Here is a 26875-nt window from a genome sequence, read left to right on the forward strand (position 1 = left end):
CGATGTTGATAGTAGTTTGTATGCTGAGTTTGATTTAATAAGCATCTGTTGAATGTCTTATGAATTCAAATAACAAAGCATTCCTGACAACACAAGGCTCCTGCCTACCCAGTACTCTGTATTCACAAGGATCTGCTTTGCATTTTTTCGCTTTACATTAAAATTGAAACAACGTGGTATGGAGAATTAAGTTACTATAGCAAGTGTCAACTTTTCTGTGGCAAGGACCAGACTTGCTCCAACAGTAGACCAAGACCTCCAGAATAATTGTTTTTGGATTATCTAAATTAATTCCAGGCTAAATAAATCTCTAAGTAATTCTACATGATGAAATAACTTAAAATTTAAATTACCCGTTAAACAAAAGCAGAGTACCAACACTGAGGCAGATTTTGTATGAGGCTTTCCAGCAATAGTGATCATGCTGGGCATGGGCCCAGACTTTGTGGATTATTTATTAGTAGTAAGACACACACTCACCAGAAGTAAATTACATATGAAAAGTGCTAAATAGAGGAATAATCAGAAATGGTTTTAAATGGTGGAGATGGGGTGACATCAGCAGATGTGTACCACAGGAAGTTATAATGATGGCTTACTGCTGTTCAACTACTTGCCCACAAGAATAGCGCTTACTCCTGTTTATTAACAAAGTACTTACTAATAGTCTTATTAAAAATAACCTGTGATCAACTTAAATGTAGTAGAAGAAAAGAGAAAAAAGGTCTGGAACTCTGAAGAATTCCTGTAACAGAATGGAGAAAAATAAATATGTGAAGGAGAAAAAATGGGGTAAAGGCCGTAGCAGTTGTTTAAAGATTTTAACTATTTTCCTAACTTAATCATTCCTACTTAATTTGCTTGTGGTAAGGTATTTTCCTGTGCAAAAATTCCTGCTTGGGGTAGCAGAAAGCTAATCCTGTTAAAACTGTTATATGCTCCCACCACAGTTAGAGGAGAGCCCTGAAACCAGGCCAAGAGCCAAAAAATCTGTGACCAAAGGGGTCTCTCTAATCCAGAAGGCAAGTGAATAGAGATTTTGCAGTTAGGAGCAAAATGTCCACTGTATTTGAATTCATATTAAATAAAACAAAGTTCATTAAAATAACACAAGGTTGTTGGATTGCTGGCGGACCACTTTAGCAGTAACTTTTCTCTTGTTTGAAAAATTCTTACTTCCCAATGTCACCTTTGACCTTGACTGCATGGTCTTCTTTTATTAATATATTATTTAATGACTTTTGCACACAATCAGCTACGGTGGGAAATAGCAACCTGGGCATCAAAAACGTTTTAATTCTAATTACCGTTGGTTACCTTTAAAGGTAGGTAGCCTACAACCACTAATACGTCTGAAAATCAAAACCGAATAGAATTCGAACAGTGCAAACCTACTAGTGGCTTGGAATGGCACATACACTCAAAGATGTGAGTTAAGAAAGCAGAACACCGGCACAAAAATTATCGTACTTGGAAGACATACTGCATTTTAGGCATACTAAACCCCACTGAGAAATCGAACTAGCTTGTTTACTGCCTAGGTTCACGGGGCAACATTTTCTCAGCTCTCCAGACCTTGCTCTCCTTTCCCTTTCTCAATTTGCTAATCCTTCTCCCTCAAAACCCTTTCTTTCTAGTAATGGGGTGTGGGAGGTTTAGGCAAGCCACGAGAAACTTGCTTGGCATACATTTTCACCGGTTCTAGGTACTCAGTTTGTTGAGTATTGAACGCGTGTTAGTTATGGGAAGAGGATCAACTCCCAAGCCAGGCCGAGAACACCGGCCAACGCGAGGGCCAGACGGCGAAAGCGCTAACACCGGGAGGTGGGAAACTTCTAGATGCTAAACGGACACTTTACAGTGGCACAAACTTGTGAAAAGTCGTTGGCTTTTCAGATAAACAGGTGAGCACTTTCCACAAGTCTCTGTATAGTTACCCCGCGGGGAAGCACCCTCGAAGATGCTCCGACACCTAGATGCCCTGTTCCGAACCATAACGAAATAGAAGAGCCACCTCACAGCGAGTCCTCCAACCTCAAGTGCACTCCGCCACGGGTGACCGCCTCTCAGCAGCTCTTCTGTCCCAGAGCGTTAAGGACGCGGGGAAGGGGGCGGGGAGGTTGAGGCCCTGTTCTCGCGCGATCTCTCCCAACAGGGTCGGTCCCCAGGTCTCCTCAAGACCTCGCGTTGTTTGGGCATGGGGGCGGAGCGATCCCTGTGGGGGCGGAGCCGGATGGGGGCGTCCCCCCAGCCTTGTTGACTTCGGCGTCCTCCCAGAGCGGTGCTTGCGCCCGGTGTTCTCTGCGCATGCCCAGGTTCCAGACAACTCCCGAGGCCGCGACTGTCGGGCTTCCCCAGCCGCGGATTCGGGCCCCGCCCCTCCTCCTGGCTGCAGCGGCGGCGTTGTTGTGGCGGTGGGGGAGGCGGGCTGCTGTGGAGCCCGCCGAGTCCTAGTTCCTGACCCTGTGCGTCGCAGCGGCGGGCCAGACGGACAGCCTCGCCGCAGGTAACGCTGGTGCCTGTGGACTCGGGGTCGTGCGGGTCGGCGTATCCCGCGTGCTGGGGTCAGGCGAGGCGAGGGTGGTCGGGGAGTTCGGGAGCTGGGGAGTCGGCAGAAGCTGACGGTTTCCAAGGGGGCTTCCAAGGGAAGTTGGGGGTTGGGCTCGGCAGGGTCGAAGGGGCTGGGAGTCCAGGGTGGTCGAGGGAGTTTGCAGGGGTCGAAGGGTTTGGGAGGTCGGGGCGTACGGTCCTAGGTCTTTGACCTGGGATCGGGAACCGGGACTCCCAGACGCTGCGGTCCGAAGACACCCACGGGCCCCTTCAGGCCTTTTCAGTTCCACCCCGTGACTTTCTGTTGTTGTTTTGATTTTGAAGGAAGAGAATCCAGCCTACGTAGGCTTGGGGAAGCCTTGGGGGTTGAGGCTGGGAAGGGATTTTCGAGACTAGAGCAGGCGCTAACATTTTCTTACTTTCTGTTTTTTTGTTTGAGCGTTTACTACTGTTTAAGTGTGGTATCCGTCTTTAGGGTATTTCAAACATTGGCGTAGAGAGGACCCAAGAGTGGAACCAGGGGGAGTAATTTTGCAAATCCAAGATTTTTCATTTTTAACTTCCATGACTGTGTTTTTGTATGTCTTCTTTTTTTAAAACTGAGAAATCATAATTATGTTTTTAAAATTACACAGAAGAATTTGGGTACGGAGGAGAAAGTATAGTCCTACCAATGGTTATTTTTTTCCCGGTTATTTTTTTAATTACAAAAGTACTACGTGCTCTTTAAGAAAAAAATTAAGCAGCTAAACAATGAAGACGTCTGCTCCCCACGCCCCCACCCCCCACCCCCCCATTTTTCCTCTTTTAATTACCCAAGGTAACCAGTCTTCAAGTGTGGTATTTATTAGCCATTCAGGATTTTTCTGTTCGTGTAAGTATGTTTTAAAAAACAAAATTGGGATCATATATAGTATATACTTCTTATGGCCAAGGGATACTCAGAGATACTCTTCGATTTTATTACATACCTCATTCTTTTTAAAAGCTACCACATAAGCTGTGTGTGTGTGTGTGTGTGTGTGTGTGTGTGTGTGTTTGTTTTACTGCTGAACATTGTTTCCAGTTTTTCTGTAATCTTTTATTACATAAGCTTTTAAAAAGGGCTACAAGTTATTATTTTGAAACATAATGTGGCAAAACTTTCAGGTTGTCTAAGGCCAGATGGGGATACTTATGTATTAGGCAAGTTAAGAATTACGTTTACACGGAGTTTATGGTAGTTTACGAGGTTTGGATCATTTCATAAAGCAGGTTACTAAAATAGTTCATTTTTTGTTTTTGTTAAGTGCATTTTCCAAGGTAATTTTGAATTTTGTGTGGTCAGTTGAAAACAAATTCAGTTTTCTTAAACAACCTACTCATGTCTGAAAATAGAAAACCAGCGGCCTAGAAGTTTGTATTTTAGGTTAAAAAAAACAAAACCTCAAAATAGCCAGGAACTAAATATTTTGATAGTAGACCATAGGGAGTAAGCTGTAAGCGAAAGGATGATATTACATTGCTTACTATTAAATAAGACAGAAAGCTAGGAAATCCCTATTACATTTTGTATTTTTGTGTGCGGAAGAGCTGGAGGTTTTGTTGATCTAATCAGTGGCATGTATTTATTAAAAATGTATTGTGTGCGTCTTCTTGCCAACTTCCAGGGAAAACATAGAACTGAGTAAGATAATCACAAAGAAGTCTGGTTCTAAGCATAAACATGTAGCCTGAAATCTTCGGTCCAGTTGTGTAATTATTTGGGAAGCTGTGTTTAAAAGGAACCACAGTGTCTGTGGCATTTAAGTTATAGTTGCTGGTAATAATATTTTTCTTATTTATCTCTAACAACATAGGTGACATTCTCCCCAATCTAAGGATTAATAAACAGAGGCTCTGAGAGATTAATTCAATTGCTCAAGATCTCATCACCTTTTTAGTGGTAGTTACTGCATTTGAGTCAGGCTTAAGCCAAGAACCTGTGTTTTCTGCTCTGCCAGGCTGCCTTTCATTAATGAAAACTACCTTATAAAATTGTGATCTTAGAGGTTTTTTGTTTTGTTTTGTTTTGTTTTGTTTTGCCTTGGAGATGTTCCTTGCAAAAGAGAGACCTGAATATAATCATGCATTGATGTATTGAAAAATAGCCTAAAGGATAAATAGTATGAAACTATGGTATTGTTTTAGATGAGGTTTCTGTGCTGTGTTATTAAAATATTCCTTGAGCTGGTGCCATTGACCAAGAAGAAGGGGCGTTGTGTTAGTCACTCTATTTGATGCCAGGGTAAATTTGGATATTATAGTAAACTGTAGCTCTTACAGGCATTTTTATTCCTTACAAACTTGGGTGGGTAATCTTATTTCATTTAACATTTTTATGAACCCAGTTGCACTTTAGTAAACTAATGTAATAAGATTAAAGTGTGCTTATTTCATTTTAGTATTTTGTAGTCTCTTAAAAATACATCATGACAGTTTAATGAAGTATAGCTCCTAATAGTATGGTGTATTAATCTGTTCTGGGTTCCCAGCATATATGACAGCTATGTATTTTATTTTTATTATTATTATTATTTTTAAAGATTTTATTTGAGAGAGAGAGTGAGTGTCAGAGAGAGAGTATGAGAGAGGAGAGGGTCAGAGGGAGAGAAGCAGACTCCCTGCTGATCAGGGAGCCTGATTCAGGACTTGATCGCAGGACTCCAGGATCATGACCTGAGCCAAAGGCAGTCAGTCGCTTAACCAACTGAGCCACCCAGGCGCCCCTCTAGTTGGGTTTTAAAAACTAGATGTTTAGAACAACTACTGTGGACTTGCATAGAGGACTGTTGCTTTCTGATGGTTCTGTTTCTAGGTAGAAACTTGTTAGGATGAAAGGGAAGCCAAAATAGACGGGAGAAAACCTGAGAATTGGCTGTCTTAAGAAGAGGGTGGGGAGTTTCCTCAAATAGTGGTAATCAAGAGAGTCAAATGTGTGGATGGATGTCAAGGAAGATGAGGACTTAAAAGTTAATACTTTGAGCTTTGAGATACTGGAAAAATATCTAGTTATGATTATACTGCATTAGCTGTGTCCTGCTTGGGGTTGAGTCAGAATAATTAACACTTTTCAGTAACTTGCAGGCTCTTAAAATCCTGTAATAATCACATAATCATAAGTCTGTTTATAATCTAAATTATTATAGCATCTAAAGAGTTATGGAATATGAAGTGCTATCAAGGCCTTGTCTTCTCTGTAGTTTGTACAGGCCGGCACCTCAGACTTAAACCTTGTGGCTTTGTTCATTTTCTCCTCTCACTTATACAAGTTTTACTTTAGATTGAGTCCTCACTTCTTTTTAGAATTGTATTTTCTCCTTTTCTAGTCCTTGCACACCCATGGTCTCCACTGTTCATTCCCTTCCCTGCCAAAGCTCCAGTTCTGCATCGCCAGCCTCATTGTCTTTCCTAAGCTTCAGACTTGCCTTTTGTTGTTCTCCATGATAAACTCTTCAAGTAACTGGCATTTTGTAGTCTTGAATCTGTAGATTCAGAATTAAACTCTCCTTTGCAATTTAATTCCTCCCTCATTTTCCTGTTTATATTAATGATCTTAACATTTTCTTAATCATCTATATTTAAAATCAAAGGTTGCCTTCGATTCATCACTCTCCCCCTTTCTCAGAAATTCTTTGTTATTTTATTGCATTATGGTTCAGGAATCATGTTCTCCTGCTGCTTTTTCATTTTCCCAGCAAGAGAATACTTATAATACCCTTGTCTCAACTACCATTAATAAGACATCCCTAATCTCTGGGTTTTGCCATTCATCATGCATGTTGCTATTAAATTATTTGTCCTAAAGACAGCCCTGATCATATTTTCTCTGCCTGATAGAAGCAAACAGAACAAAAAACACTTATTGAATGTTTCTTATGTCAGCCTTTGTGTTGAATGCTTTATTCTGATTTGGCCCTCAAAATAGTTCTATGTTATAGACACTACTTTCTCATTCTACAGATGAAGAAATTGAGACTTCATAGGCTTGCAGGGTTGCTAGTAGGTAGAAGAGCTGGAATTTGAATCCTAAGCATGTCTTTCAAGTCTGTATTCTTGACCACCATGGTTCTGTGGAGTGTCTCCTGATCAACTCTAGAATGAAATCCTTGTTCCTCAGTTTGCTTTTTAAAACTCCATTATTCGGCCTCCGTGCTCTTTCTCAAATTTAATTCTTGTTTAATCAGACTTACGTTTACATTCCTTCTGGAACAGAAGTATTTCCATTTTGTAGTCTGGAACAGAAGGAATGTAAACTTTTGGTTTCTTACGCATCTCCACTTGAAATTTTTTCCCTTTCCTATTTCTGCCTTTTGAAGTCTTTCAAATAAAAGGCTAGCTCATACACAGACTTTCCTTAGAGCCCCTTTTCTCTTTTTCATAGGTAGTAAGGTCTACTCTTATTTGTGCATTTGCTTTACCTCTTGATGATGACTTTCTATTCTGAATTAGTTTTTGAGTGCCCTAACAGTAATTGAATTATAAAATACCTGAAAGCAGAAACCATTTCTTATTGTTGTATCTCCCAATGAATGCTCAGGAAATATATGTGAATGAATATGAAAATGATCATGGAATTTAAGTAGTATTTGATTTTAGTTGCTAGATGACATATACAGTAGTTAACTGAGGTTTTTAATTGTGTATGCAACAAAACCAGATTGTCTTGTTTTAGGCTATCAAATGAGTTCTTTATTTTCAGAAAGATCACTAGGTAATTATGATAAATTGTTTATTTTAAAAGATGCTGTTTTATTTTTCTGTATGCACATGTCTATGTTACTCATTCTTAAAACTAATGGTTTGATATTTGAATTCTTTCCCATGTTGTTGAATTCTGCAGTGTTAACTATAATTCTTTGGCCTCAGTTTTTTAAATGCTTATATGGATATGAAAGGTAGAATAAAACTTTCCCTATACTGCAGTGTCATTTTCTGCCTTTTGGTGACATCAAGAATCTCCAACTACATGATAGCTGAAATGCCCTCACACAAAATTACACATAAATCCTTGCTTTTTCTAAAGAGTTCATGTGAAATTTCAGACATATTTGAATCCATCAGGGTTAATGGTTACCATGCAAAGTTTACAATTTTATATTTCTCTTATATCCTTGCACCCTATATTGTGTTACAGTTTAGCAACTTAATAAGTAATTATTGCTTTATTAAATAAAAATAACTTTTGCTGTTAGAAATTAATAAGGTAGGATATCTTGGTGATGGTGTTGGGGCAGACATTTGGGGTTTCCTTTGGAGTATTAAAATGCTTGATTATAAAGGAATGAGGTTGATTCTTAAGGTTATTTGTCAGTTTATCTGCTCTCAACTTTGAAGAATTAACAGCAGATACTTCGAATATAAGAGAAGATACTTTGAAGATAAGAGTTTGAAGCAAGTTTAAAATAATTGATTTTAAAATTAGGTAATATAATTACATGGTCCAAATTTTAAACATACAGAAGGTTTTATAAACTGGAAATGTCTCCTCCCTCAGTGTCCTACTTTCCCCACTGGGAGGTAGCCATTCATTCATCTTTGGAATGATGTAAAAGAAACATTAATTTATTGTATGCAAGTATATATGAATAAATACTCTTTTTTTTCTGCTTCCGTAGAGATGGGGTGCACTCTACAGTTTTTCACTTGGATTTTTCACTTGATTTATCACTAATATTCCTTGTTAGTAGATGAAACATTTCATTCTTAAAAAATTTTTTTTTGTCCTCAAAGTATTTGCTGTATATAGCTTACATATATAGATTATATATATACTAATTTAAGCATATTTTCTGTTGGTGGGCATTTAGATGGCTTTCAGATCTTTACTGTTACATCCACTGAAGCAACACTTTGAAGGAAGAGAAATAAAAACTAGCAGTTCTTTCCTTGTGGGGAAGATAAAGCTTGAAAGCTAAAATGGATGTTTCATGGTGGGGAATAAAATGGATATCTTTTCTGGCCTGGATGATTAATAGCTAAGTGAATGGAGAAAAGGCAGAAATGGAGAAACATTAAAAAATGCTTGCTGGAAATCAGAGTTGATGGTTGAATTGGAAGACCAGGGATGGCAGTGCTGATGGGTAGCTCCTGTGACCAGTTGTCTGCTCTGGACAAAGGTCAGCCCTGGATGTGTTTAGTAGAAGTTTGGTGCTGAGAAGTAATCCTTGATATCTGGAAACTGGTCTGAGACTGTGGCCTCTAATAATATATTTAATAAAGCTGTTCAGGGGATGAACTAAATTCCTTCTATCATCTAGAAGGAAATATCATGGCCTATAATGCAATATACTTTATGTGGTCATTAATTTTTTATTGTATTATTATTGTATGTCAAAGATAAGATTTGAATTACTAAAATGCATGAAATTAAAAGAAAGTTTCCTTCCTCAGCAAGTCTCCCCCTCCACATCTGTCCATCATAGGTTGCTTGGGTAATGTGTTTTTAATAGTGTAGTGTGAGTCCTTTCAGACTTTTACGTATAAACAGAAATAACATATTCATTCAAGAATGTCATTTGGAATCCTGTTGGAGTGGTGGGAATGTTGGAAGTCAGAACTGAATGGAATAACAAGCGAATAAGGTGATGGTGGAATACAGCGTAAATAGTGAATGCCCTTTGATTCTCTCAGACCAGGGGTGCTATAAATACAGAGTATTGTGTGAAGTGTAGCAGCTACTGAGGTTCCGCAGCTGCTCTATCAGGTTACTCCTGATAAGTCATTTAAGGTTGTGCAACCTGTGGCTTTTTTTTTTTTTTCTTAAGTAGTACTATATGGCTTACTGAATAGTCAAGTGTTTTCTTTGTCATTTTTCAGTCATTCTCTCCTAATTATGTAATTTGAGTATTTTTCTAATTAGCATTTAAAAATTAGTGTTTAGATGTTTGCTAGATATGTCATTTCCTTTTATGATGGTACAGTATATACTTTATTTTTTTTTAAAGATTTTATTTATTTATTTGCAAGAGATCACAAGTAGGGGGGGGGGGGGGTGGCGCGTGGGGAGGCAGGCTCCCCACTGAGCAGAGAGCCCTGATGCTGGGCTCCATCCCAGGGCCCTGCGATCATGACCTGAGCTGAAGGCAGAGGCTTTAATCTACTGAGCCACCCAGGCACCCCAATACTGTATATACTTTAGATGGTACTTAACGTAGTTTAGATTTTTTTTGAACAGTGGTTCTTTGCACCTGTGATTCTGTGCACTTAACATGCATTTTATAGTCACTGTAGACATAGTATATAAAAAGGTTATTTGTTTTTGCTTTTCTTCCTTTAAACAATAACCGTAGCAATTCACTATAGAAAAACTAGAAAATACGGTTTAAAAAGCACAGGATTGTCAGGAATGTTACCACCCAGGGATGGTATATCTTGTAGTTAATTCTGAGAGACTTTGTGTCTTGCTTCCCTCTATATCCATTAGTACCCTCTGTTGTGTAGAGCATTATTAAAATCAAGTACTGTTCCTAAATGTCTTAATATGGCTAGTTTGTCTTTCCATTCATTTTTAGTGACAGACTGAAAACATTTACCTGTAGGGCAGTCTGTTTTTAAAAGGATGCTGCTACTCCATCTTGAGGCCAATCTAGAATCCTGCTGCATTAAAGTTTGACAATTTTGAATCTGCTACAAATCTTGGTGGGTACCAACAGCTAAGTAAAGGTGTGGACTATCATGTACAGGGTCTTGCTTATGCTGAACTGAATTTTTGTAAGTACACAGAATGAATCCACATAATTACTTTCCACATTTCTAAAAGTAAGATCAAGACTTAAGCAGTACTGACCCCGAAGTGGTTTTTAAGCTTCAGGTTTAATTTAGGCACAATTTTCCCAGTGGTGTAAAGTATTAGAAATACTGCATGTTTTTTGTAATACTGTATTCAAGGGTTGTTAAGACTGGACATATATTTTCTAAGAGAAATGATTATACATGGCTTAATAATAACCAGACAAAAAAGCTGATGGTTTTGTTACAGTGTTTCCAGTTGGTATTTCAAATTTATTTCAGGGTCTTTGTAAGGTTCTCTTACAGTTAGTCTATGGTGTAGTTATTATTGATTCAGTTAGAGGACTTCGTCCTGTCTTAAGAATGTGACCACACATTATATATAAGAGAAAATGAATTCCAAGTTCTTTCAAGGGATGAGAGCATATCTCTCTGCACTGATTATCCTTGTGATCTCTCATTTCCTTTCCTGTATCTGGGGTGGGGGGGGGAATAGGACAGGTGAGGATGGACTTGGGTTGCACATTACATGTTTAAGTTGGTTTTGTTTGATTCCCTGCTCTGCTGGAGATAGAGGACAAATACAATTTGGGTAGTGAAGTAAACAAGTAACGCCTCTTCCTCTGCAAAGATGCTCATGTTTTAATCCTTGGAATCTGTGACTATGTTACCTAATCAGGCAAAGGGGAATTATTAAGGACGCTGATCCCCTGACTTTAAATTAGGAAGACTATTGAGGATTTCCGTGATAGGCCTGGTGTAATCACAGGGTTCCTTAAAAGTGGAAGAAAGACAGTGGGGAGGACTCAGTCTGACTTTGCTGGCTTTTTAAGATGGAGGAAAGGATCATGAGTCAGAGAAGTAGACGGACACTAGACAGTTGAAAATGCAAGAGAACAAACCCTCCAGAAGCCTCCAGGAAGGAATTCAGCCCTGCTGCCACCTTCATCTCAGCCTAGTGAGACCCGTGTCAGACCTCTGACCTCTAGAACTGTAAAACAGTAAATTTGTGTTGATTTAAGCTGTTAATGTTTGGGGTGATTTGTTATGGCAGTGATAGAAAACTAATATAGTTAAGTATTTTGAGACCATTTGATCCCTTAGGGAAGTGATTGCTAAGCAATCCCATTCCCCCCCCCAAAATAACTAAGATGACATAAAACTGATAAAACTAGTGCTACTTGGTTTAAATGATGATGGACTTGAACCCCTGTCAGGTAGGATTTCTTCTCATTTTTGCAGTTTCCTGGAGAGATCTCTGAATTTTTGGAGCTGCTGCTTTGCTTTAATGATAAAAGTGTTATATTGGGCATGTGAATCAGAATGGTATACAGGATGGTATTAAAGTTGGGAGAACCACAAGTATGAAAACTGAATTGTAGTTAGTTACAGTACTCTAGCTAATACTGATAAGGATAGTGACAGAAAAGGATTTTCAATAAAGAGGAATATGAGTAATTGAATACAGTAGCTAGTGTGAGAGGTGGGCTATATAGAAGGTTTTGGGTTTGGACATAATTTGAAGTGATGGCAAGAACCCTTTCCCCTGTGAAATTAATCTAGAAACTTAATAAATGCACTGGGAAATTCTGCTAAAGAGGAGGAGGATTTTGAATCATCAGAGGAGGGGAAGGAGAAACTACATACCTGTCCTAAAGTCCCTGAGGCTATTATGTTGGAGAAAGGCAGGGACAAAATTAACAGCCATGACATTGCTTTTCTGCCATGTAAGAAGCTGGGATCCTTGTCAGTTTGCTATGTGAGTCTTTCCAGTTGGGAAACAGTCTTATACTTGAAGTTGTACGTATGCTTTGTTCTTAGTAGGAAAGTGCATTCGCTGTGCATTCCCTGTGCCTTCCCTATAAATGCACATAAATGAATTTTCTACCTTAGGCTCACCAGCTGTAAAATATGTTTAGAGAAATTACAGTAAGGTAATGAGATAAGAGAAGTTACTACAGGTTACTATTTTGGAAAGTATTTTTGTTCCTCCAAAACAGGTATGCCTTCCAACCCATCATACCTTAAAATAAAACAAATACCATAAAGAAACATAAGGCTGTTAGGCCACCTGGGTGGCTTAGTCACTAAAGCGTCTGCCTTCAGCTTGGGTCGTGATCCCAGGGTTCTGGGATTGGGTCCTGCATGGGGCTCCCTGCTCAGCAGGGAGCCTGCTTCTCCCTCTCCAGCACCCCCTTGCTTGTGCATGTGCTTGCACTCTCTCTGTCAAATAAAAATCTTAACAAAAACAAACAAACAAAAAAAACCCAAAACAACATAAGGCTGTTTTTCTGGCAATTACCTCTCTTCTTTGGGGCCCATTGCATTGGATTTGTAGTACAGTAGCAAGGTAAATGTGGCTTGCTTAGTGTCATTTACTATGGAGTTCTTCCAAAATTATTTTTTGCTGAATGAGTGATACAATAAATTTGTTGAATTTTTTAGTGCCTGCTTATATCTTTAGTTTTCTTTCTCTGTTTCTCCAACTCTGGGACTGCTTTTTTTCCAAGAAATAAATATATATTTAGATTTTATTTATTTATTTGTCAGAGAGAGCAGAAGGAGGGAGAGCTGCAGGCAGAGCAGGCAGAGGGAGAAGCAGGCTTCCTGCTGAGCAAGGAGCCAGATGTGGGACTTGATCTCAGGATGCTGGGATCATGACCTCAGCCGAAGGCAAATGCTTAACCAACTGAGCCACCCAGGTGTCCTTCAAGAAATATTTTGTGATGCTCTTTTCTTTGATTTTGAAATGCCACCAAGAAGAAAAAGTAACCTTTATAATTGCTTATATCCCTGGCATTTGTTTTAAGAATTTGGGTTTTCTCTTAACCTGCTCTTTTGTAGTCTGCTTCTATTTTTAGTTTGCCTACCATGCATACATGAAATTTAATGAGTTTTTCAGTGGTTTTATTTTGTCCTTTTTCAGGTGTGCTAATAATCACTGAAGTCTATAGAGGGGAAACAGGGGCACCAGAAAGATCATGTGCTTCTCTCTTTTTTATAAAGAATTTTATTTATTTATTTGACAGAGAGAGGGAGATCACAAGCAGGCAGAGAGACAGGCAGAGGGGGTAAGCAGGATCTCCTCTGAGCAGAAAGCCCGATGCAGGGCTCCATACCAGGACCCCGAAACCATGACCTGAGCCGAAGGCAGAGGCTCAACCTACTGAGCCACGCAGGTGCCCCGATCATGTGCTTCTCTTAACAAGCTCATGTTTAAGCTGACTCCCAGTGGATGAGGCCACTAAGTCATCCTCCTCTCTGAAAGTTTGACAGTGATGGATTCCTAGCAGGGAATTTAAGATGGCAGAATGGGCAGCTGCTGCTATCGGTACTCCAAAGTCACTTGGTTATCTAATGTTCCTCTCTGATCAGGATGGACAGCTCTCGGCACAGAAAAGCTGGTGACAACATTTTGCCATGAAACTAAGATAAAACACACTCAAATACTTAGCAGTTAAAAAAAATCTGTTTTCAAGACATAGCAGTTTAAATCAAATCCAAAGGATTGTGGATGTTTTGGCTGGCAGCATGTCAGGATCTGTTGTTTTCACAGTTCATTTTTTTGCCTGTGTGCTTATTCTTCATTCCCGCATTGACCTGAGTGTCATCTTAATGGTTGTCAGCACTGTATCAGTCTAGTTCAAACGGAAGGAAAAACAACACAAGGTAATATGAACAGGGAAAGTTTAATGTAAAAAAAATGTTACCAATAACAGGATTGGCTAGTAAGTAAACAGAGTTTTAAAGAATATGGGAATAGGGTGCCTGGGTAGCTCAGTCTGTTAAGTATCCCAGTCTTGATTTCAGCTCAGGTCATGATTTTTCAGGATTGTGAGCTCAAGCTCTGAGTTGGGCTCTGCACTCAGTGTGGACTTTCCTTGAGATTCTCTGTCTCCTTCTACTTCTCTCCCTCCACTCCATGCTTTCCCTCTTTCGAAATAAAATCTTTTTGAAAAATACAGAATGTGGAAAAAGATACAAGGATTAGGTTCTACCCCTAAGGACCAAGATTAAGCACCTAAGGAAGAACCCCACCCAGTGTTGAGATCTGGACCTTTTTGAGAGGATGTGTGGCTCACTGGATGGCAAGGAAGTTGCTATGGTGCTTCCTTAATGGAATTGCCAGACATCTGCTTTCTGGTACCAGGGAAAGATGTTCACAAAGAGGTGTTTTACCAAAGGTTGTCTTCCGCACACCATTCAAGGGAGAGCGCTAGGGGAAGCTGATGGCTATTGTGCACTGTGGGAGTGTATTGGTGGAGAATGCTTAAGGACTACAGGAGCCTGCCAAGCAGTGCACCAGACCTAGAAGCAAAGCTCTTTTCTCATGCAGTGTCTCTCTGGCACCATCTGCTCATGCTGTGGCTGAATGTTACCCATCAGTAGGAATTGATACAGGAAGTAGAATTTTTTTCTGTGTTTTAATTGAATAAATTTAACATATGACACAGGATAAATTTAATGTGTACAATGTTACTTTGTTACATTCCTATCTTATAATGCTTCTATAGCAATATTTATCATATTAATTACAGTACAATATTGTCTGGATTTATTATATTATGCATTAGACCTCTATGACTTACTGCTTTTTGCAAGCCTGTATTCTGAAACACTGTCAGTCTTACCACCCCACTCCTCATCCCCTGGTAACCATCATTTACTCTCTGGAAGTAGAATATTTTTAATTTGTACTTAATTTCTCTTTGACAGAATCAGGGCAATGAACTGCTGCTCTTAAAACCTGTCTCCATTGCTCTTGCTCCGTTTGCCATTCTAAACCTTTCTCCCAGCTAAAATGATGGTAGACTCCTTTTGACTTAAAGGCCACTTGATATTTTTATGTTTTGTTTCCAGTCAGCTAATCTTTACTATTTTTTGCTGGCCTCCTGTATTCTCTTAAGTATCAAAATGGAGTCCTAGTCCTTGGACCAAATATTTGAGCACTGCTTCTTTCTTTTTACTACACTGTCTCAAAAATTAGCAGCTCTGTCTACACTTTCAGTAAGGACTCTACACTCCTCCGTGTCTTATTTTAACAATATGAGGGTTTTGTTTTAAAAGCAGTAGGCGAGCACATGTTATTTTAGAAAAGTTGTCACTTTTTGAGCTTTAATTTTATGATATATTGAAAAGAAACTCAACCAAGGCTCTGGAGTCTTGAATTCTGTTAGTATGACCTTGAACAAGTAGTTTTGCCCCGGGATTACAGGGTGAATTGGATAATTTTAGAGGTTTTCTTCTTTACAGTTTATTATTTTTCTTGACTTTTCCACAAATATCCAAGTTGTGTATTTTATTTGGGTTTATATGCACAGAAAATTATATGGATTATGCCTTTGGTCTCATGGATTACAGACTAAAATTTAAAGTTCTAGAATGAAATATCAAATGTCAGCAATATAGAAGTATCCTCCACTTTCTGATACATAGCATTGGACCACTTGGCATTTCTGAAAGACCTGCATTAGTACCTGTTTTCATTAACTGAAAGAAATCTGTAGAGGATTTTCCATTTTAGGAAAAGAGCCATTACCATACTAATGTAGGTCTGTCTTAAAGCTGCATCTGAACACAGGGGGAATACTTTCTGCTTTATGCCAGTTTGGCTTAGGAAAGTTTTCATAGGAACACTCTACTTTTGGATAGCCTGGGACATCTGTACTTTGTTTCTGACTCATTTTATTCTATTCATTTTATTGCAACCGTCATAGTACTTCACCTATAAAGAATTAAGATGCCAGAAAAGCTCTTGGAACCTATGCTAGTTAGATCTGTACCTCACAGGAATTTAGAAAATGTTATTTTCAGGTTGACTTTCTGAACACATTTTTTAAGATCTCTTAGACGTTTTGCCAACCTTTGTGTAACTCTTTATACTTACAGTATTTACAAAAGTGATCCTCATAGGGGTCAGCAAATTATGGTCCATGAGCCAAACCTGGCTCACTGCCTGTTTTTGAATAGTCTGCAAACCAAGAATAGTGTTTGTATTTTTAAATGGTTGGAAAAAAATTTAAAAGTATTATATGAAAATTATATATAATTGAAATTTCAGTGTTCATGAATAAATAAATTTGGAACATAGCCATACTTCACTTACATGTTGTTTGTGGCTGTTTTTGCTCTTACAGGCACAGAATTCAGTAATTGTTAACAGAAACTAAGGCCTGCAAACTCTAATGTATTTACTCTTTGGTCTTTTATGGAAAATCTTTCCCGTAGCATTAGTGACACTGAAGATTAAATGTAGTGGTAGAAAAAGATTGGACAAACTACTTGTAAGATGTGATTGTGGAATAAAATTAGAATACAGAGGTTGGGCAGTGGGTGGAGATAGGTCCTTGGAGTTTAAGGCATTGTGATGGTTGTTACCTTTGGGGCTTGAATAGTTGTCAGAGATGCCCAGGATGCTTGTGAGACCTGGGAGCAGAGAAGACTGCAGCAGAGATGCCAGAGTCCCTGCTACTGATGAGAGGGGTGGGTTCCTAAGTGTCTTCAGAATGGAGAATGGGGAGATTACTATTAATAGCTAGGAAAATGTAAGTAAAAATGCAAAGCATATTTTCCTACATAACTTTTCAAGAAGAGTTTGAGTTTTTTTTGGAAACATTGTCTCTCTTTTAGGCATTCATAAACAAGGAAAAGTATGTATATGTGTTTTCTATAGCTTTGTATTTTGTTTTGCACACGTGTGTGTGTATGTGTGTATACACATACAGTTTTCCAGATCAAGTAATGAGTTCAGACTAATTCTAATTCTATCCAGCATCACAAGATATGTCCCCAAAGTCTTTCCTTATTTTTCCATGCTTTGGTTTCCCTCAGAAACACCATATAGCTATTGAGATCTTAATGAAAACTGGCATCTAAAATCCAAATTATTTTATATATATAATATATTTTATTATTAGATACAGATTTGTAAACGCTGAACAAGTGTTTCTTGAAGTGGGAACATGTTCTTTTGTGAGAGGGTGACGTAGGTCTCTATTGATAGAAACAGGTAACACCTATTGTGTACTTGGTATGTGACCAGGGACTATAGGCAGTTTACATACATTATCTCAGTTACTTCTCCTGTGAATCCTGTGAGACAATTACTGGTATTAAAATTAACATAGCTAGAATTTATAGAATTAGGGTTCCAATCTAGAATCCACACTGTATTATATGATCTTTGAATTACAGTTTTTACTTATATTGAAATACATTCTATTAGAGTATAACTCAGTGAATCTAATTTGATATGAAATCATTATTATTTGACATACTAGTATTCAGTCTATAAATAATCATTCTAAGGTTAGCAAATGAATAAAGTAAAATTGTTATATTCCTTCTATTGCTATAAACCCTATTGAATTCAGATCAGAATTTTACATTGCTTAATGTTGTAACTCACCATTTTAACCTGTGTGGATTCAGTCTAGATATATTTAATACATTGTTATATAATTATTATCTAGATATTGATAATAATTCATAAAATTTTCTGTGAAGAACATTAATAGCTTCAAGTAAAAAAAAATATTTAGTTGATTTATTATTATGTTTTCTATAATAGTTTAAATTTGGCTTTTTTTTTCCCTTACAGTCTCCCAAAAGCTGTTAGAGTCAGTTTTTAGTAATATTGCTTACTATCTGTAATTAAATATTGAAATTAATAAAAAATTATTTTTAAAAGAAGCATTTTGCTCAGTTTTATGAAATCTAAAAGGAGTATTAGGTCTTTTTGGCCTCATATGTCCTCATGTTTGAAGAGATTTTCTCATATCTAGATTATTATAAAATGATTTATAAATCTGGGGTTTCTTTCGAACTTGTGTGATCTTGGACAAGGCAGCTGCTGGGGCTCATTTCTTTATCCGTGAAATGAAGTGAGCTCTTCTGCTATTCTTACCTCCTAAGAAAGCTGTTTAATTTGAATTTAGCTTCTGGGAGTATGATCTCTGAATCCTCCATGCTTATCGTAGTTTCTGAGGCAAAAGTAGGTGATCAGTTTTTGTTAACTAAATGAGGAAATCATCAAATGGAAGTCTTTTTGTGCAAAACTTAGAATCTCCAAATGTAAGGCAATCAAATTGCATTGAGTAGCTTTTTGTTGAGAGAGCATTTAGTATTTATGTGTACTGTTAATAAACACAGTTATGAGGACATAGTTTGACCATAGTCTGATATGAAACAATTCCTTACATTATGAAAAATCTCAGTTCTGTGAATTTATTGTAGTCAATTTGAAAGTAAGTTTTAAACATTTTTTTAAAAATACACACCATTTAAGAGACTTAATTTCCATGAACAAAGACTGTCTACTGAATTGAACTGAACTGAAGCCATTTTTTGGCTTTCTATCCTCAATGTCCCTGGGTCTTATAACTTGCTGAACCAGTGGTGAAGAACTTCTTAAATGAAGCCTGGAGGGAAGTATGGGGCCATAGTTTAACAAGCTTTCATAGCATTTTGGTGGTTTAGTTTGCATGGTGTTCTCCAGATGAGTTTTATTGATAACAAAGAACTGTTGATGACAGATTAATCATTTGAAATTAAGGTGTGCTTCCTAGTAATTACTGTAGAGCCTATAGAATTATGGTGATGATCTTATTACAGTTTTATTTTAAAGATTTTACTTATTGAGAGAGCGAGAGAGAGCAAGAGAGAGCATGAGCAGTGGGAAGGGGAAGAGGGAGAAGCAGGCTCCCCGCCGAGCAGGGTGCTGGACATGGGGCTCAGTTCCAGCCAGGACCCACTCCGGGATTATGAACTGAGCTGAAGGCAGATGCTTAACTGACTGAGCCACCCAGGCATCCCTGATTACAGCTTATTTTAAAGAACTTCTTAAACTTTCTCCGGGTCATGAGTAAAAATAGGAAGAGAGTTACCTGTCCCAATAAATGAGTGAAGGTATTAGGATCAAATGTGGTATGTGTGTATTTGTCAAAAGATCTTAGACCTATATTTCTGGTTGCTGTATTTTCTTATTTCTGATAATGTGAATATTAGTGGTAGTGGATGCCATCAGATCTGTGAATGAGACTGGAGTATCTTTGTATTATATGGGAAATCTAGAACAAACAATTTGTTCTTTCTCAGTCAGTGTTCTTCATTTGCACAGTGCAGGTAATACCACCTATCCTTTGTAAATACCTTGGGGTAGTTAATGAAATTATATGAGTTGCTATTGAAGCACTCAAAAGAATGACCTATAACTACATATTTTATTTTATATAGCTTTCACTGTCCATAGAAAGATTATCGTGGACTTTGGAAAGATGCCATTTTTATAAGGTCAAAAAACTTGATAGTTAATTTACATTCTTTATTTTTGTATAGCAAATATACTTAGACATTTTTAAAGTTTTTACAGGTCTCATTGAGAAGATTTGATTTAGTGACAGTAACTTCCAGGTGAAAAAAACCAAAGCCAGGAAAGATAACAGTTTGCTCAAAATCATAAAGTATGAGGCCAGTCTTTGTATGCCACAGTATGATAATATACAGAAAGAGTGTCTTTGGTGTGAGCTCATATTTGGTTTGTGATATGCTAGTGGAATGGAACAGATACAGACCATCCGATCTCCCAAACTATGAAATTTTGCTTTGGAATATTGTTTTATTTTTTTATTTGAATATTGTTCTTTGTGAACTCAGAATTTTTCAAATAAAAAATAAGCCCAACTTAAAAAGTCTGACCCAAGAGGAGCCAAAAATGTGTATGTTTTTCTTTCATGCTTCCTTATTGATCTCATTACTTCCTAAGAACATAGCCACTTAACGGATTAAAACCAGAAAGCTCAGTTGTCATTTCAGTGTTCTGCTTCAGACTTTCCTGAGTTACAGGAGGTAAACAGCTCTTCTTTTTTTTTTTTTTAATTTTTGAAATTTATTTATTTGACAGAGAAAGATCACAAGTAGTCAGAGAGGCAGGCAGAGAGAGAGTGGGGAAGCAGGCTCCCTGCTGAGCAGAGAGCCAGATGAGGGGCTCCATCCCAGCACCTTGAGATCATGACCTTGAGCCGAAGGCAGAGGCTTAACCCACTGAGCCACCCAGCTGCCCCAACAGCTCTTCTTTTTGAAAGGTTTTCTAGGCTATAGCTTCTACAGGGAATTTTTTTAAGTGTGAAGGATGGTTATTAGAGCACTTCTTATGTTTCTTGAAAAATTGAAGATGTTAAGCAATAATCCTAAAAATCTGAGGCAGTTATTTTCTGACGATTTTGTTAGCTCAAAGATGGGACTTTGCGTATTGAGGGCATTTGTAGTATATGGGTGTGATTGTGTTTAGGAATATGGATACATGCTTGATTGTGTAGTGATAACAGGTTTGAAGAGGTACGTTAAGATGTTTTAAGTAAAAGGAATGGAGGTACAATGGAGTGAAACATTGGAGATACATGAAATCCTTTAACTTTCAAAAGATAAAATTTCAGCTCAAGTTGCCTCATCTTATGCTTTAAAAATGTTTTATATCCCTTTGTCCTTTTATATGCTATACTTTGAATTCCCATAGAGCTATCCCCTACTGTGTCTCCATCTTGTTTGAGTTTATGCTGATCTTCACTGCACCAGGCAAAGAGAATAGGAAAATTAAAAGAATAAGGGGGAAGGTGGAGAAAAGGAAAAGACACAGGAAGCAAGACTAGAGTAGAATTGAGAATATGACTGAAAAGTCTACATCTTGAATGTAGGCATCTTAAAACTTGCTGAATGTTAAAATATAGAACCTACTTGCTTCCAACAGAACTTACTTCTGTTACTTGAAACAATTTGTAGTAGTGAATTGAAGGGTTAGGGAGCAGATGTTTTAATTATCTTGAGACAGTAGTGTATCTGCTGTCTGATCGGATGAAGATTCCTGAGTTCAAGGGACAATAAAAGAAAATTGTACTTACACTTTGCTGTAGCTGTTAGATATGTTAAAATTTGAAAGGATGTCCTGAAGTAGATAGAAAGCTAGAAGTTATTCCTACAGCATTTTATGTTTAAATGCTTGCTAACACCTTTACAGGTGTGATGAAAATTTTACGTATTTTATCTTCATTTTATTTTTATTATTGAGTTTACAGTTTGGATGGAAAACATTTCAAACCAAAGAAAACTACATAAGACAGGTAATTTTTGCTAATGTATGTAACAAATGCTCCATTAGAGAAAATAAGCACAGGTAGAAGTTAGCTTGTAAGCTACCAAAGAGAGAAGTTCAGTACCTGATTGCTGCCTGAGCCCATGTAAGTGAGTACAGAGGGCCCCTGGTCCTTTTGGCAGAGTTTGTGGCCCAGAGCATGACAGAAGGCTCTGCATTGTTTTTTGTTTTTTGTTTTTTTTTTTTTTTTGTTCTGTTTTGTTTTGCTTTTACACTAACATCTCTCAGTCAACTTATATGTGAATGGGTATGTTTTTCCTTTTGCTTCTGTATACACTGTTCCTTGGCTTTTTTTTTTTTTTTTTTCCGACACTTCTAACTTTAGGATTTACATTTTATTCTGTAGTTCTGTCTTAAGGAAGTCACTACGTGATCACTAGATTTCAGAACTGACACTTTTTTGTTTTCCCTGTCTGGTCTTTTGGGTTTACAAATGAACGTTTCAAATGTGTCTTTTTTGTCCTAGATGGGAAAGAAAGTGAATTAATTATTGGACATGTGTACGTTAGAAGCTTTATGTCCCATGCACTATTTATGGTTTACAAATTTATGATGTGGTTATTATTTTCCCCATTTTATAGACAAGGACCCTGAAGATCACAGGTTAAATAATTTGCCTGGGGCTGCAGTCAGTACCTGACATCAGCTGCTTTATTTCCACCATTTCATTCTTCTTTTGGAACCAAGAATACTGAAAGGGAGGAAAAAGAGGAAATGAGAGTTTGAGAGAGAGGGAGAGAGATCTGAATCTTTTCAGGCAAGGGCACGAAAACTCTGCTTTCGAATTATGGGGCAGGAGCCTCTTCGTAAATTGTTCTGCTTCAGGAGGATTTTATGGCTTGCCAAACTGGGTTTGAGTTGTGACTCAGCTGTTCACGAGCTCTGAGCTTGTTTTGTGCTCTCTGCAGACTTTGGCCTCCTCATTAGTAAAATGAAGTTAGTGCCCCTTCATAGAGTTTTGGTGAAGAAATAGAGCTCAGGGCATGTATGCAGTAGAGGCCACTAGAAATAAAGAGGCACAATGAGTGGTGAACTTGAATGTTGGAAGAAAAAATTTTCCTTCTAGTTTAGGTTCTTTGGCTGGTCTGATAGTCAAATTAACATAAAACAGATTAACAGGAGAAAAATTTAATTGCACAAATTGCATATATGTGATAACCCCACAAAGACAGGGAAACCCAGGGGTAAGCTGGGCAGACATTTGAGGCTTACATGCCATCAGGAGCTAAGAAGTAGAAGAGGGGCCTGGGATGTCACAAGGGAGGAGGAGGTGATTCACAGGATGTGAAGAAGAACAGAAGTTTAGTAATTAGATGTTTGCCTTGCTATACGGATAGGTCATTCAGATTAAAAAAAAAAAAAAAAGTTGTATCTTGGTAATAGCTCTTTCTCTGGACCAGGGTCCTTAACTAAATTCTTTTAGGTAGTTTAAAGGGAGGTAAAAGTTTTTCTTTAGTCTGCTGGGTCTTGATTGTTTTCAGCTCAAAATGGTCCACATGTCAAAGTAGCACATTTTGGGGAGACTTGTTCTGAACCCCTTCATTAGCCTTTTCTTTCTTTCATTTTTCTATATTTATGTCTATATTTATGTCATATATTTATTTCTATATTTATGTCATCATACCTGTTTGCCATCATTGAGAAATTTTTTCTCCTGTGTAGCTGTTGCCACACTCAAAGTAGCCTTCATACATGCCTCCCATGACAAGATCTTTGAGAGCATGGGGAGGAAAGATCCTTTGTTCATGCCCTCAAATAGTGTATTCCTCCTTTGGATCACCAGTCTCCTTTACTTCAAAGCTGGGTGAGCTTTGTCCTCACCTTTGCGGAGAAAGGAGCAGCAAGCAGCAGTTGGCTGCTTGCCACTGGTTGCTAGGAGGGAAAAAAGTGAGTCAGCATTCATTCTATTCTCTGACTCTGTGACATCTGCCTGCCATCTGTTTGCTTCCCGCCTCCTTTGACTTGTCTTTAACCTTCCATAAAACATCCTTAAGCTGCCTGAAAGACACCCATAATATTGAACTAGGCCTTCAGTAGATACTCCCCTAAACCAAATACATTAAAACTACACATCTTATTTTGAAAGACTAGAAACAACTTTTGGAACACCTTGCAAATCATTTCAGGAGAGCTTATGTGAATGTATGAACCCCAGACACTCGTACTAGAAAGAAAATGCCAAGGAGTGAAATTATGTTCTGTGAGTAAATTTGATAACTTCTTCTCAAACAGACATAACTGCATAAGCTGTTCTTTTATTTTCTGATGCTTCTCTATTTTGCCTTTGCCTTTTCTTCTTTTCCTTAGATTCCATATTTTGCTTTTATTATCTAATGCAGGACTTGAACACTCCTAATTTTTTTTTTCCTTTTCCATGTTAGAGAAAATGGCAGGAATGGGGCACCAAAAAATGTGACCGAAGTAACAGATGTTGAGGCATGAACAGACATTTCTGGATAACTAAAACTGAGCTGTACTCAAATACGGATTTGATGCCAAAATAGCAGGGAAATTAGAGCTCTGGGGAACCTTAGGAATCATAGAATTTAGCCTCTTCATGTCACAGGTGAGGAAATGATGTTCTGGAGAGCTGCCCAGAGCCATACAGAAAAGTTATCAGTGGGACCAAGGCTAGACCTTGGTCTCTTGACTTGTATTTGGCACTTTTCCATGACTGAGATGGAATTATCTCAGAATTAACAAATGGCAAATGCTTCCGTGACTTAATGCTATGGTGGTTTTTTAATAGTATTTGCTTTACTCGTAAAAATGAAGTATATTTCAAGTTAGGGGATTATTATGGAATTATAACAATATTTATTACAGATTTTTAACTTGCAAACTCCTCACATGTACATTAATTATAATCCAAAATTCATGGTCCAGCAGTCAGGGGACTGATTACATTTTGGTGCCTCCTTGTGGTGGGATATCACACTTTTGGATTTTGGAAGAATTTTTGATGGCATGAAATTCTTTAAGACACATTACACAAAAGTTTGAAATATATACCATATAATACTAATATTGTGTTAAAAAGAAAGTGGATAGGTGCTTAGAAAGTAAATATTAACAGTGGCTCTTTGAATATTCAGGTTATGAGTAATTTTTATTGATTTCAAATTTTCTACGAACGCACATACTATTATAATTGAATTGGTTAGTGTTATGAAAATGTAATTTAATTTATAATAGTTCATTTTCCACCCACTATCAGGAATATGTATATGATAAAATGACTTATCTTTGAAACTCTGTAGTATAAATTATTATATTAGTATCTCTTTTTTTGTTCTTCGATTTTTCTACTGTAGCTTATTCGTTAAATATATTTTTATTCCTTAGGAAATTATATTCTCTTCTCTTTTAACTTATTCTGTTTAAAAAATATATACACGTATTTATGTATCCTCTTTATTTTCAGTTTTACTTGTCAGTTTTGTTCAAATAATGCATTTACACAATTTGGAAAGTCAGTTGATTTCCTGAAGACAAAGTATAGCAGTTCCTGGCTTTACCTGCTTCCACCTGGAGGCTCACACTCCAGAGGGAACTTAATGCATTCAGCTGTTTGATGGTAGGGTAGTTACCTCCACGTTGCTAACTAAGATGCTCTTTTTAAATTCATTAATTTTAGATAGCATTTACTTTCCTATAATCACAGATTAGGTATTAACTTCCATGCCCCTCTTTTACCTCTACCCTTGCATCCTATTGTGGTTAAATGACTATTCAGATTGAATCAGCAATTGTGTTTTCACTATTCTGACTACATAAATATTGTCTTCCCCAGACCAAATAATGTATAATTGTATTCACTTTCTTTTACAGTTTTGGTTTTTCCTTTACATCTTGTTTTAAAATTAGTCACACAGTGCGTTTCTCATTCTCTAAAAAGCCTTTGTTGGCACCATTGTCTGTGGGAGGAAGTCCAAGCTCCCTCTGTGTGTGACTTGCAAGCTTCATTTTTCATTCCTCTTTATTGCTGTAGCCTCCAAGGACTACTTTCTATTCCTGAACTTCGGCTCTTCAATACTATTTGTAGTGCTGCAAGTGGGTGGGTGCATCGCCTCTTGTCTCCTTGTCTTTTTCTGCTTGTTTTGAACACCTCTACTCCCTTCTGCCTCTGTACTTACCACGTCTTCATATTTAGGAAAATCTTCCCATCCTTTTGTTTCCACCCCCATGTCTGGGCTGGTGTTCCATAACACCTCTGTATAACTCTACCACGGTCTGCCCATCCCATTTTGTAGTTTTTCATGCCATCTCTTCTCCACGGGTGGTCTGAGGACCCTCATGTTTCCTAAGGTTCTTTCAAGGGCCTGACAAGTCCAGTACTGAGTTTTTCTATAACATCAAGAAAACACCCACTAATCTTTGCAAAACAATAGGACTTGTGGGAAAAATAGCCTTGGAACATACTACTGAAAACCTATGCATCTGTGTAACCAGTTTACCAACAAAAACAAAAAACAAAAAAATACAATTTTTAGCATAGTTAAATCTACTGGGGTTTGCATGTTAGCATCACAGTCAGTCAGTCATTCATAGTCTTAAACCCTAAGGTTCGTCTTCCTCTGAAATTTAGGCTCTAGAAGATAATTTGCTTATGGATATCGTTTTATTTGTATATGTATATTTTTATCAAAATTTAAAAATCTGAATCTGGGTGTAGCCTCAATTTGTTGCTTTTATCTAGAGACAGTGTCTTAACGTTTTTTTGGTCTGCATTCACAGCTTCCTTAGACCACTTGAATTGCCTTAGAGGTGGACACTCTCTATTTTCAGCTTTTTCCTGAAAGTTTTCTTAAGTTGCTAAGGTATCTTTTTAATATGTGTAAGCTTGTACCTTCCTGTCACTTCCAAACATGAACAGGGAAACCACCACAACTTCATTATCTGCACATTGTTACCTTATGTAACTTACGTAACCCAAATGTATGAATTAACAATTTGTGTTAAAGAAACATGATGCATTGTAAGTGATTGCACATCTTATTCCATAAAACCTTTCCTGACTGCCTCCCTCCTGGATACCTTACAGCTTTGTGTTTAGATTTATTCATCTTTCCTATCAAAATAGGGAAAGGAGTCTGGGAAATCTGGCTTCAAATTTTTGTGGTGCTCCTTGTTAACAAGGTGTGATGTGTGTCCCAAATTTCTTTCTTTCTTTTTTTTTTTTTAAGATTTTATTTATTTATTTATTTGTTTGACACAGAGATCACAAGTAGGCAGAGAGGCAGCCAGAGAGAGAGGGGAAGCAGGCTCCCTGCTGAGCAGAGAGCCTGATGTGGGGCTCCATCCCAGGACCCTGAGATCATGACCTGAGCTGAAGGCAGAGGCTTTAACCCACTGAGCCTCCCAGGTGCCCCATGTTTCCCAAATTTCTGAGTATTTGGTCTCTGGTGTGTTGCAGTAGATCAGAAACAC

General features: G+C 37.8%; 1 protein-coding gene across 1 annotated transcript in view; it reads left to right on the forward strand.

The window, feature by feature from the left end:
- Window positions 1-2380: 2380 nt before the first annotated feature.
- Window positions 2381-26875, forward strand: part of LOC111155425 (protein-L-isoaspartate (D-aspartate) O-methyltransferase domain containing 1) — a 64380-nt gene continuing 39885 nt past the window's right edge. Inside the window, exon 1 of the mRNA XM_022515576.1 lies at window positions 2381-2506. The gene's annotated coding sequence lies outside the window, so the exon portion shown is untranslated. The remainder of the gene's footprint in view (window positions 2507-26875) is intronic.

This window comes from Enhydra lutris, unplaced genomic scaffold (genome assembly GCF_002288905.1).
Source record: "Enhydra lutris kenyoni isolate GAN:26980312 unplaced genomic scaffold, ASM228890v2 scaffoldscaffold41, whole genome shotgun sequence".
Classification (NCBI taxonomy): domain Eukaryota; kingdom Metazoa; phylum Chordata; class Mammalia; order Carnivora; family Mustelidae; genus Enhydra; species Enhydra lutris.